Consider the following 14,118-nt stretch of genomic DNA (forward strand, 5'->3'; position numbering starts at 1 on the left):
ATCACCAAAGACTTCATCCATTTATAAACAAATGGTTTTCATTATTTGTCAAAGAATAAAATTAACAACATGAATCCTGATGGAATTGAACCATCATACCCTATAAACTTTTTAGGTGCTCTTCCATTTGAGCTAAGGATTCTTACCTATAAAAACTTACAAGGAAAATAAAGCATATTATTCTAGATTAGACAACATGTTTAAACAAGACAACACATTAAAGAAGAAAAAACATCACAAAGTAAGAGATCTTGGAATATGATATATAACAACTACTTGACAAAAGGGGTTTGATCAGTATCAACTCATATTTAAAGAACTGGAGAACAATGGCAATCTGAACAATCAACAATGTTATTCCAAAATCAATTCCCATAAACTCATAGAACCTGACTAGAAGAACAGAGCAGCATGGAGCCATGCTTAGAAGGATACCCAACTCAAGGTCTAGCTCAGTTTCTATATGGCAAGTTCCCAGGTATCTTTCATTGCCAAACATCCTCTTTATTTCTTTAATATATGGATGGCACAACAATTAAAAACATCACCCACCAAAGCATGAACCACACCAAGCTCTTTGGAATAGGTTTACCATTCCCTGTACTTCATTTACATGTTATAACTTTAGAATAGGTTCTCCCATCTCATTAGAATTCATTTTAGTTCCCGGATTACTAGACTCAAGCATCACTTCTAAAGTTTTCTTGATTCTGTTGCAGTATTGTATTAGTCACCAATTTGCAGCAGTTATTATTTTCTCATCATCAATAAAGTTGTTGTTAGTATTCACTTATCACACACAAAGGAAAAAAGAAACAGAGAGGTATTTGGTAAACTGCAACTCTGTTGATTTCCTGTGGTTTTGGACCTTAGGTATATCATAGTAGACTCTTCATCATACTTTCTCCAACCTAACAATGGGATCAACGGTGTCGATGTTCAGCAAGGTCAAATCCTCTTTAATGTTATCGGCGGAGCAGTAGTAAGCCTAGTAATAAATTTGACAACACACAGTTGTCAAAGGATGGATATTACAATTCAAAGTGAGGCTCCTGTGATGACTTGTTGTTCAGACTAAAAACTAAGGAAACCACATAATAAATGCCAATGGACTATTAATAGGGTCCATAGAGTAATTAACAAGAAAAAGAAACACCCCCACACTTTCGGTAGTAACAACTAACAAGGAACCATAAATCAAGTCAATAGTACAGCCATTGAGCCTCTACTTCCAGCCAAAGGTACAATTGGAGGAGAACTTCAACTCTTCAAAATTTCAGCCACATCTAACGGCTAGATCACAAGTTATGGGGTGGCTCAAAATCAATATTTGACTCAGTTTTAGAAACACAAAAAACTCAGAGAATTATGGCCATTACATGACCTTGAAACTACTAAGGACAAGGAGAACAATATACTAAAAGAAAAAGAGCCTGAGTTCATGGAAGGTAAAGGAATACCACTTAATAACAACTACCTAGTACAGGTGAGCTATTCTGCACCAAAGTCCATGCTCACCAGGAGGTCTCAAGTTCAAAAACCTCCTTCTCCCCTCCCTTACTTATCAAAACCACTTGTAGCTTGCCGCCAGAAATCTCTCAAATAAGTGTGTTGTTACTGCTGTAGGATATGCTTGAACTCCAATATTCAGGCTATAGACAAAACTTGATCCACAGGTTATGGACCAATAACAATAAATTAGAAGACCTTCAAAGATAATGTAGATATCATCTAGAACTTGGTTACAGTGTATAAAATTAGAAACTAGGAAAAGAGAAGGCAGGGAAGAAGAAAAGGGGGGAACTAAGATGAGAGAGAAAGGGGGGAGGGATACGACTAAGGCCTTTCACGAATGTCCTTGATCTATCTCACACTAATCCTTAGGCATCATACCATTCCCAATTCATCACACAACAACACATCAAATTTTGGATGACATTACAAGCTATTACATTTATATAATGAGCTATAGGAAATAAAATAATGAAGGAAACAACTTAGAATAGAGTCCAATCCACGGTGTGAGAAACTTGTATAGAAATAAAACTAAATAAAAGGAAAGATCTTATATTTTTAAGACTCATATCAATTTATGATTCTTAATTAATTTGTAATTTCCATTTGTTATTGACTACTACATTTCAATTTAGAACATGTCAGGAAAAGAAGTGGATTTTTCATGAGAGGGCAACAACCAAAAAAGAAAAGTTGGCATTAATGCTGCAAAGCCCTTCATAAACTTTTGGATAATTCAATAACAAACATTTATGGGTTGGGGGAAGAGAGGGAAAAGAAACCAGATTGAGAGAACCTAAGGAAGGGTAAGATGAGAGAGAAAGGAGCCTTCACTGGGTTAGGAATTTTCATAACCTCTTCCCATCTGACCACCCCACGCCCACACAAAAAACAAGGGGGAAAAAACCTTTTTGGTATCACTAATTGATCGGACAAGGCAGAGGTTATGAATATTTATGAAGTGAGGTAAAGCATTATCATTGTCTTAACTATAGTCATTATGCCAAATTTATCCCTAGAATTCCACAGACATCATCAAAGCCAAGTAGCCAAATCATATATCGAATATTATGGGCAACTCACAACTAAAAATGTGGTTGAGAGCAACCAACTAATGACAATGAAGATTAACAAGACGAAGCTCATGGTTAACATGTCTTGTTATTGGTCCCATGAACTGGTGACAGATGATGAACCTAAAGATCTAGGCACCTGTGAAATTTGATATAGTAGAAGATAAGGAGGCAACTAAAGAGGACTTTATGAGCACTACGTTTCGTTTTACACCTGATTTTGTGGTTTTGAAAACATAAACTTAGGCAATAACGAACTAGAAAAGTTAGATTTCAAGATTAACTAGAGATTTAACTACCAAGGCTTGGTTCAGCTTTGGTTCAACTTCTCTTCTTCTCTTTTCTTTCCCAAGAGTTAACTTCTATTGTTCAACTTGCTATTCAAGAATATTTTCAACAATGGTAAGTGAATTATTTACAATCCCAATTCTTCTTCTAATAATGATCTGACTATTCTTCTAATTCCCCTTCCTAAAACCCCACCATAGCAGCCCAATTCCAGGTCTGCATTAGGCAGCATTGTAGACTGATACCAAAACATGTTTCACAGGGAAAAATTGAATATTGAGTTGCTATGAAATCACTACGCTCAATCTTGTATTATTAATCTACAATTCACAATAAAAGCTGATCTTTCATGACGTTTGAGAATCATATAATTCTGTGCAAGTCCAGCCATTTGTTAGTAGTAATATTGACCTATAACCAGAAATTTATTTTAAAAAAAAAAAGGGAAGAAGAAAAGTGCACTTCCATTACAGCAAATTCACTTTTTAAGAATCAATACTGCAATAAGTAGATGCAATATAAATTTGCCATACAAGTGTCACATTGCAGAACTTGGTCTCAGAAAAGAAACGAGTAGTTTCATAAAACAAAACAATTGTAAGATAGGGGGCAACAAATCGTTCAATATCAGATAAAAGCAGAAAAGGTTAGTGGATTTAAGGATACCTTGTGGGATCTCCATGGGCAACTAACCAAGGCTCCACCACAGTTGCACCAAAGGTGTCAACGATATGTCGATGAATATCAGAAATCTGGACATCAGAACTGCCACCACGTTTACTCAAAAGAAACTTACCACATTCCGCTAGATTGACCACAGTTGTAGCGACGATGGAGACTGTTTTGGCCATTGATGGAAGAATGTGGAGAATCAAGACCAGAGGACCTCGCAAAAGCCTTGATCTTAGCCCTAGATTCGAGTTTGGAATCGGAATTGGACGCAGCAAGGCATATCTCAGGGAGGAAGATACGGACGGAAAGGGAAGTGAAAGGATCAATGTGAATGTCTTTGGTGGCAACACCGTCGAGGAAGGTAGGATTTGCGGCAACAACTGATTCTTCGAGCAGCGTAGTCACACCAAAAGGCTTATCAAACTTGTCATCAACCAAAGAACTTTGGCAATGATTCTGCAAACGTTGTTTGAGGAGGAATTTGAAAAATACACTATATAACTTCACAGTGACACTAAGCATCTCTCGTGCTCCTCTCTTGCAGAAACCAGAGAAGAAGAAAAACGATGTGCCCTTATTTCTCAGTTGTTTAAGGAGAGAGGATGGAGTAATTGTATCGATGTTGAACTTGCTGGTTGCACCTTCAACCTTCAGAGAATGAAGAGCTTCAGGTAAACCTTCGAGCACCACATCTGTGGAGAGAACGCTAACACTCGTTCGAGATTATCGTTTCGTTAGCGTGAATCCGCCGATTTCTCACCTTTTATAGTGAGGGTAGAATCAGCTCATTCCACCCTTTCCCATGACTCGGCTCATTCACATTTTTAGCCTAAAAGTTGAAATCGCTGGATTCATGAATCGACTCATGTTTTCCAACCAAACAGGGTAAAAATATCGATTCATGAATCCAGGGATTTCAAATCCCTGGATTCTCACACCCAAACAGGCTCTAGGGTTTCCATCTCAAATAAGCATAATTATACAAAAAGCAAAAGGAAAAAACTTAAATTTGCTGTTAGTAAGAAAAGCCATTTGAGATGAAAAAAATAATAAAGAAATACTAATCGTGGTTTATAGGGAAAGTTATTTGAGATTTGTTGAAAAAAAATGGTTTATAGGAAAGGTGGTTTGAGATTTAAAAAAAAGAATAATTGAAAGAAATATTATCTTTTACTCTTATTTCTATTAAAAAAAATTCTTAAAATGAAAAGAGAAAAAAGGAAGGTGGTTTGAGATTGGAAAGAAAGAAAAAAAAATGAAAGAAATCTTATCTTTACTCTTATTTCTATAAAATAAATAAATAAACTTCTTTCTTAGTTTGAAATAGGCTTTGATTTATAAATTTAAAATAAAAAATAAAAAGAAAAGAGAAAAAAGAAGTCGATTGGAGATGAAAACAAATAAAATTATCAGAAACTGAGTTCGTAGTATGTAGGGAAAGTTGTTTGAAATTTTTTTGAAAAATAATGATTTATAGAGAAGAAAAAAAATTATTTTTTACTCTTATTTCTATAAAAAAAAATATTAGTAACTAAAATAAAATAAAGAAAAAATGAAGGTGGTTTGAGATTGGAAAAAAAAAGAATGAAAGAAATATTATCTGTTACTCTTATTGCTATGAAAAAAATTATTTTTTATTGAGATAGGCTTTGATCATTTAAAATATAAAATAAAATTCTTCCAAAAAAATATATACAGAATAAAAGAAGCCACAAAGAGTACATAATTATTAAAAGAAACTTCACATTGCGGTTAATAAGAAAAGCTATATGAGATGAAAATAAATAAAGAAAATAAAAAAGAAATACTGAGATCTGGTATGTAGAGAAAGTTGTTTGAGATTTTTTTGAAAAAAATGATTTATAAGGAAGAAAAAAAATATTATCTTTTACTTTTATGTCTATAAAAAATAAAGAAATAAAAACTTATTTCTTAGTTTGAGATAGACTTTGATTTATAAAAGAGAAAAAAGAAGTCGAGTGGAGATGAAAAAAAATTGAAAAAAAAATTAAAAAATAATATATATACACTTTCTCTTTTTAGAAAAAATATATATCCTATTTCATAGAGGCTTTTATTAGTGATTTATAAGGAAGATTGTTTGAAATTGAAAGAAGAAAAAAAAAACTCTCTTTATTATGATTTTTTTCTCGATTTAATTTAATTTTATCAATTTAAATAAAAATATATATAAAAAATGGTACATATTGTACAATAAAGAGAATATATCAAAGACAAAGAAGAAAACTAGAACAAGATCAATCAGAAGTGATTCATTCAGTTGAGTGCATTACATATTTATAGTAAAATGAGCATCTACTTTGATATGGAAATACAATATATGATTCTTGCACACAATAAGATATTCTTGATATGGAAAGATAGATTGCCGCCCAAGATAGAAGGTGCATGTAATGGAAATATTGACTGCCAACATTGTGTATTAAGATCACTGTAATCTTCAATTAAGATGGGAATGTGAATCACCAAGATTGTATACCGAGGTGGTTGAGATCTTCAATTGGAAGTATTGTCTATTGGGGGGTGATGAATATCCATAATCAATATTATTTATAACACTCCCCCTTTGATGTCCATCAATAGATAATGTACCTCGTTAAAACCTTCTTAAGAAAAAACCCTGTGGGAAAAAATCTTAGTGAAGGAAAAAGAGTATACATATCTAAATAATATGTATTGGTAATTGCCTCATCAAAAACCTTACCAGAAAAACCCAATGGGACAAAACCTTGGTTAAAGGAAAAAGAGTGCAGCACGTATTTTACTCCCCCTGATGATAACATCATTGAGTATCTTTAAGTATGTACATTCCAATATCATATACCAGCTTCTCAAGATTTGAAGTATGCAACTTCTCAGTAGATAAATCTGTCAAATTATCACTTAAACGAGTTTGTTGAACATCGATTTCACCATTTCATTGAAGACCATGAATGAATAAGAATTTCAGTGAAATATGTATCATTCCATCTCCTTTGATGTATCATCGCTTCAATTGAGCTATGCATGCAGCATAATCTTCATATAATATTGCTCAAACCTCTTTTTTCTAGTAAAAGACTCATGCTTCCAGAATGTGTTGTATCATTGGTCTAAACCAAATATAAAATATGTTGGGGTAATTGTATTACAAATTCTTCAAACATACAAAGATGAAATCGCAATACAATTGAGAGATGAAGATCGTCTTTAGCAAATTTGAAGAGCTTGAAGTAGCAACCGAACGAACCATTGATTGATGAGGTTGAGTCACACCTTGATGCTGTCTTTAAGGTAATTGATGCACCCTACTACCAAGGGTTCTTCGCACCACCACCTCCAAGATAAAGCAACCTCCAACTAGAAGATGAGGTAGTTCTTCTAGTCCCTTAAAGGAGCCAAAAGCTAGAGCACAACACTTAGACAACTCAAGAAAGAAATGAACTTTGTAAAACAAATAATGTGAGTGAGGAGAGTCACAATAGCACACAATATGCAAGGAAGGGTTGGGTTTATATAGGCCCAAACCACACCTCCCCACAAGGGGAGAATCAATTCTCCACTAATGGAGAATCAATGGTTTGTCCCTCCTCCACTAATGTGAATAAACCCCTTTAACCTAACCTCCCCACTACTTGGGGAAGTAACTCTCATATTCACTTCTTTTGAATGAATAGGCTTTAACCCATTCAAAGACCTTAACCCCCACTCATGGTAATGGCCATGAATGGTCATGAAGTTGAAATGAGAAATAAAGGTCAAGAGTTAGAATTTGAGTAATTCCACCATTCAAGTTAGCCCACCTCATCACCATGATCAAGACCTTTAAGACCCATGACCAATGTTATGAAGAGCCTCATAACCAAAGTCATGAAGGGCCTCCTTTAACCAAGGTCATGAAGGGCCTCCTTTACTCATGGTGCCTCATTACCACCCTTAACTCAAGGGTCCCACACACAAACAAAACAATTAAATAAAAGAAATGCAAAAACTAATTTTGAAACTTAATATATAGATAATATAGATTTTAATAAAAAACCTAACAAAATAGCTAACATTCACTTGTGAATAAATAACCTGTTTGAGATCTAGTTGTATATAGATCAGATAAAAATATTGCATCTGCATAACAAGTAAGTTGATGTCCACATTCATAAAATAATATAATGTCAATAATTTATTGAATATACTGAAATATATGATTTATAACATTTCAGTATCTTCGTATTGGAGAAGAGATAAATCTTGCTAATACACTTATAGAAAATGCTATATCTGGTCTTATACTATTAGCAAAATACATTAATGCCCCAATTGTACTAAGTATGGTACTTTATAACCAAGAAATTTTTCACTATTTTCTTGGGGTCGAAATGAATCTTTCTTTATATTGAGCGATCTCACAACCATTGGGGTACTCAATGGATATATTTTATCTAGATAAAATCTCTTCAAAATATTCTCTATATAAGTTGATTGATGAACTAATATTTCATTCGTCAAATGGTCAATTTACAAGTCAAGACAAAACATTGTCTTTTCAAGATTTTCATTTCAACTTTCTTCAAATAATCTACTGCTTTTGAAAACTCTTCAGGAGTTTCGATGATATTTAAATCATCATCATATACACTTACTAAAATTAAATCCATATTCTTAATAAAGGCACAGTAATAAATTGGATCATTTTTATACTTTTCATTTAGTAAATATCCACTAAGGAGATTATATCATATATGTCATAAATTGGATCATTTTTATACTTCCTAGGAATTTTTATGTGCTTCGGGCATTTTGAATCATTCAGGGATTTTCATATATATTTTACACTCGAGTGAGCCATAGGCTATAATAATATCCATTAGACGCATGTCAAAATTTCCATATACTGCCAGATTAATAAGATATCTGAAGGTGATTGCATCGACCACAAGAGAACATGTTTCCATATAATCAATGCCAGGCATCTGCAAAAATTATTGTGCCATAATTCATGCTTTATATATCACGATTTCATTCATTTTTCGCAGAAAACTCAATTGTACCCCACTGGCTTTATACCTTCAGATGTTGGACTATAGGTCAAAAAAATTTATTTTTCAAGCGAATTCAATTCTGCTTGAATTGCGTCTCTACATTTTGGCCAATCATTTCTTGATTTATATTCATCAACAAATTTATATTCAAGATCCTCGTCTTGTTGCATTATTTCAACAAAAACATTATATGCAAAAATTGTTGTCGACAACTTTATATTTTCGGTTCCATCTTTTTCCTGCAATGACATAACTAATCGAAATCTCTTCATTATTTTTCAGGTACCTGAACATTTTCTGGGATTTCATAGAAAGTTATGTGTTCAGGATTTTCATAATCAATTGTCTCCATGTTATGATCATCTTGATCATTTGCTCCTTTCTTTCTCTAGGATTTTATCCTTGGAACCGATTGATCTTCCATGTTTTAAACGTGGTTTAATTTCATTTGCACTGAAAGATTGTCCTGCTAGGACATCAATTCTAATTGGAGCATTTACAGCTGGAATATGAGATTTAGTAACTCTTAGCAGGTCAGCAAATCTGGCAGTTGATTTATAATATTTATTGCATTATCCTTTGAACTTCAAGTTCACAATGCTCAGTGCGAGGATCTAATGAGATAATAATAATGCATACAATCAATCTCTTTTTCCAACTGTTTATTCTCTCCCCCTCATGTTGGAAAAACTAATTCATCAAAATAATACTCAACAAGTATTGCATTAAATAAATCTCCTATCCTTAGCAATATATTGAATTATATAAGGAGATTTATATTCAACATATATTCCCAACTTTATTTTGGGACTCATCTTTGTGCGTTGTGGTGGAGTAATTGGAACGTAAGCCGCACATCTAAAAATTTTAAGATGAGAAGTATTTGGCTTATAACCATAAGCCAATTGTAATAGGAAGAATTTATGACAACCTTTTGGCCTGATGCGTACAAATGATGCTTTGTTTTCATAACCAATGGTTTAGCTATTAATTTGAGACATTTAATAAATGATTTTGCTAAACCATTTTGGATATAAACATAAACAACAGGCTATTCAACTGTGATCTCAGTTGTTATATAATAATCATAAAGCCTGAGATGTAAATTCATCAACATTATCAAGACAAACTGTCTTTATCTTATAATCCATAAATTATGCTCTTAATCTCATTATTTAAGTAAACAATATCGCAAACACCAAATTGCTAGTTCATAATGAACATACATGTGACCACTTTATAGATGCATGTACTAAAATCATATATTATTTGAATGGTCCACATGATGGGTGAATGAGCCCATATATTTCACCCTCTATACGTTTTAAAAACGTAAAATGTTCAATCTTAACTTTAGCTGGTGAATATTTAATAATAAAATTTTCTTAATAACAAGTAATACAAGAAAATTCACTTAATTGAAGAATCAGAAGATTCTTCAATAGATGACAATTGAATTTTCAATAATTTTTCGCATCATACTTGATCCGGGATTGTCCAACCAGTCATGTCAAATAATAAAATTATTAGAATCAATGTTCATTTGATTTACCCAAGCATGTGTTTCAACCATGCGATATTCGTGTAGTACAAATTGGGATAAATATCTAATACCTTTGTATAGATATTTAATTATATCATTATTTGTAGTCTCAATCTGATAATCATTTTTGGCAAATAGCTTTGAAATTTAATAAGTTTCTTTGAGACTTACTACAAAATAATGAATTATTCATAGCCAATTTTATCTCCCAGATAATAATAGATTAGCTCTTCCGGAGCTTCCAATCAATGTTGTACTAACAATTCTTGTATGAACATTGGCTTCCGTGTCATCAAATAAAATAACCATAACCAAATCTTCAACTATTATCTTCAAAGGAGTTTGCAGCATCTAGATGTGTAGTATCTATGAAGCCATTAAAATCATCATTTTTTTTATAGGCAAAAATTGCTCAAGTATCATGATTTTGAAAAATCCAATTCATCTCCACATTATTTTTATTTCTTTAATTAAAGCTTGACAAAGCTTAATTAAATATTGTGGAGTACAACAGATACATGTCTAATGACTTTCATACCACATCGGTAACAAAAATTATCTTCACTCATTGAATTGTTATATTGAGAATCTTTATTATTCTCTTATTTATTTCCATAATAATGACGATAATTATTCCGACTTTTGTCTCATCCTCTTCCACAGTCATAACCGTAATTTTAATTTTTGTCTTCTTTCAGGCATATCATGAATTGTTGCATTCACTTCAGGGAATGAAACAGAATCAATAAGACGAGCTTCATGACTTTTCATTAATAGTCAATTATTTTACTCGATACAAATAGGCATGATATCATTCGAGTATTTCTTAAAACTCCTTTTACAATATTACTATTGTAACAACAAATCTGAAACTTGAAAATTTGCTGGGATATTTTCATAAATAATATTTTATCCTTATAATTTCAAAAGATAATTAATTTCAAAAACTACAGAACTGTATTTATTTACAGTTTCAAATCTTGCAACTTCATGTGCATCTACGAAACTGTATTTATTTACAGTTTCAAATCTTGCAACTTCAAGTGTATCACAGAATGTACTTATTTACTGATTTAAAATCTTGCAACTTCATGTGCATCTGTAGAACTGTATTCATTTACAGTTTCAAATCTTGAAACTTCAGGTGCATTTAACAATATTTGTGGTGCAAAGCTAGCAACCACTATATACAAACCACAATCGTTAAAGCAACATAATATCTTATTATTTGATTGATTCTTAGATTTAATAAAACACATACCTTTTTATCATGATGCACTTACATTTAAAGATGGACAAGGCAAACTCCATTGTTTACAAAAACATGCGAGGAGATCGATCATTCTTTTCACTTTGGAATAGAAAACATAATGATACATAGTCTGCTGTCTTTCTTCTCAAAACGCAATACTTCGAGCAGATTCGTTCTTCGAGCGGAATCGTGTTAATAACGTGTTATAAAATAAAGATAATATATCAGAGACAAAGAAGAAAACTAGAACAAGATCAATCAGAAGTGATTCATTCAGTTGAGTGCATTACATATTTATAGTAGAAGGAGCATCTACTCTGATATGGAAATACAATATATGATTCTTGCACACAATAAGATATTCTTGATATGGAAAGATAGATTGCCGCCCAAGATAGAAGGTGCATGGAATGGAAATATTGATTGCCAACATTGTGTATTAAGATCACTGTAATCTTCAATTAAGATGGAAATGTGAATCACCAATATTATATTATGAGGTGGTTGAGATCTTCAATTGGAAATATTGTCTATTGGGGGATGATGGATATCCATAATCAATATTATTTATAACAGTAACAATAATTTATGAGTAAAAACTAAAATGGCAACAAAGCTAATACAAAAAAGATAACATTTAAATAAATATAAATGATACAATAGTCGAGTGAAAGATTTGCAGAAAAAGAGGAGTACATGCTTTTATAATAGTAGCATTGCTCAGTCAGGCTTTCGCCCATTACGAAAAATTCCCCACTGCTGCCTCCCGTAGGAGTCTGGGCCGTGTCTCAGTCCCACCCAGTGTGGCTAATCATCCTGTCGGACCAGCTACTGATCATCGCCTTGGTAAGCTATTGCCTCACCAACTAGCTAATCAGACGCGAGCCCCTCCTTGGGCGGATTCCTCCTTTTGCTCCTCAGCCTACGGGGTACTAGTAGCTGTTTCTAGCTGTTGTTCCCCTCCCAAGGCTAGGTTCTTAAGCGTGAGTATATATATATATTATGAATTTACATATGATATTTTAGGGTAGGGCCAACATAGGGTCAATTAGGGCCAGAGACAAGACTAATCAGGATAAGGGCCAACTAGGGTCAATCAGGACTAGGGACAAGGCCAATCAGGGCCAATTAGGGTCAGGGCCAATCAGGGTCAGGACTAGGGACATGACCAATCACGACCAATCAGGGCCAACCCATCCCTACCCGGCCCAATTAGTGTCAATTAGTGTGATGCCCCGTATCTTTTATATTATTATTTTATTATTGTGTGTGAATGTGTTAGTCTTTAATATTATTAAAGGATCCGATGATTGATTTGATGGTTTAATCAAATGATTTGAGTATAGTTAAATGATAGCTTAAATGAGGCTAGATCCAATTGACATTTGGTCGATGTCAGACATCGCTTGTGGATCCCACATCAGTGAAATTAGACTGAATTGAAAACGAGGAAATGATCGGCATGATTTTCGAAACCCAGAGGTACTAATATTAGCACCTCAGAGTGGGCCCTGCATAAGATATTACAGCGGCCCACAAGCCCATTAGTCATTTAATTAAAAATATATTATATGTATATTATATATTATATATAATATATACCGCAACCGACTTAGAAGACCGACTTAAGAGGACCGACTAAATAGGGGGAAGAGGGATGGTTGCTGCAGAGTGGGGAAGACACACAAGAAGATAAGAAGTAGAAAAGCAAGAGAAGAGAAGAGGATAGAGAGAAAGAGTAGAGAAGGAGTGGAGGGAGAGAAGAGAATATGGAAGGAAGCCATTAAAGGCCTTAGAGGAGCACGTGGAGAAGAGGAGAGAGAAGGAGTGGGGAGAAGAGGAGAGAGAGAGAAAGAGTAGAGAAGAAGTGGAGGGAGAGCAGAGACTATGGAGGGAAGCCATTAAAGGCCGTGGAGAAGAGGAGAGAGAAGGAGTGGAGAGAAGAGGAGAGAGAGGGAGTGGAGAGAGAAGAGGAAGACAAGAGAAGAAAAACCTTGGGGAGGAGAGAGAAAGAAAAGAGGAGAGAGAAAGTAGGAGAGATAAAATAATATAAAAAGGGGAAAATTCCCTGTTGGCTCCTGCCTTTTCGTAATTGCCGTTGATCGATCGAGATGCAGGGAGAGCGGATTATGATGGAACCAAGGTCATAACACACACGGAACAGGTAAGTAATATTGACCAACCTATGTATGATAAGTGGGTGTTTTCCTTTAGTAGACATGTAACATGTGCCTGGTAACATAAAGTTTATTTTATCTATTCGTTGATGCAATTTATGGAAAGTGCATGATATATGCCTTTGTGTATTGAACAAAATGCATGGAATTGGATGACAGCTCAATGACTTGATTGAACTGCTTGAATGAAATGTTAACGGTGTTGAACGTTAATCATGAATTGGCAAGAATGTTTATGCATGTTAAATGTAAAGTATCATGCTCTCATATGTAAATGATGGAATGTCGTGAACTGTGTTTAGATGAGATTGAATGATATCATGCTCTCATGTTTAAATGATTGACTTATATGGAGCTATGTCCAGCTTTACTCATATGACATTGAATGATGCTTGAAATGAGAGTGTGCATGGAAATAGGCAGAGCATGATAATGCCACTGAGATTGAATATAAAAAAACTAAAACGAATAAAATGTTAAAAGCTTCTGTAAGTCCTGGTACTTATGTACCCAAATGGGAGGGCATGAAGCAAGATTGAAAAGTGAAAAGAATAAAGGAAAT

Source organism: Hakea prostrata, chromosome 2 (assembly GCF_041222555.1).
Source record: "Hakea prostrata isolate BN-2017 chromosome 2, UWA_Hpros_2, whole genome shotgun sequence".
NCBI classification, from domain to species: Eukaryota; Viridiplantae; Streptophyta; class Magnoliopsida; order Proteales; family Proteaceae; genus Hakea; species Hakea prostrata.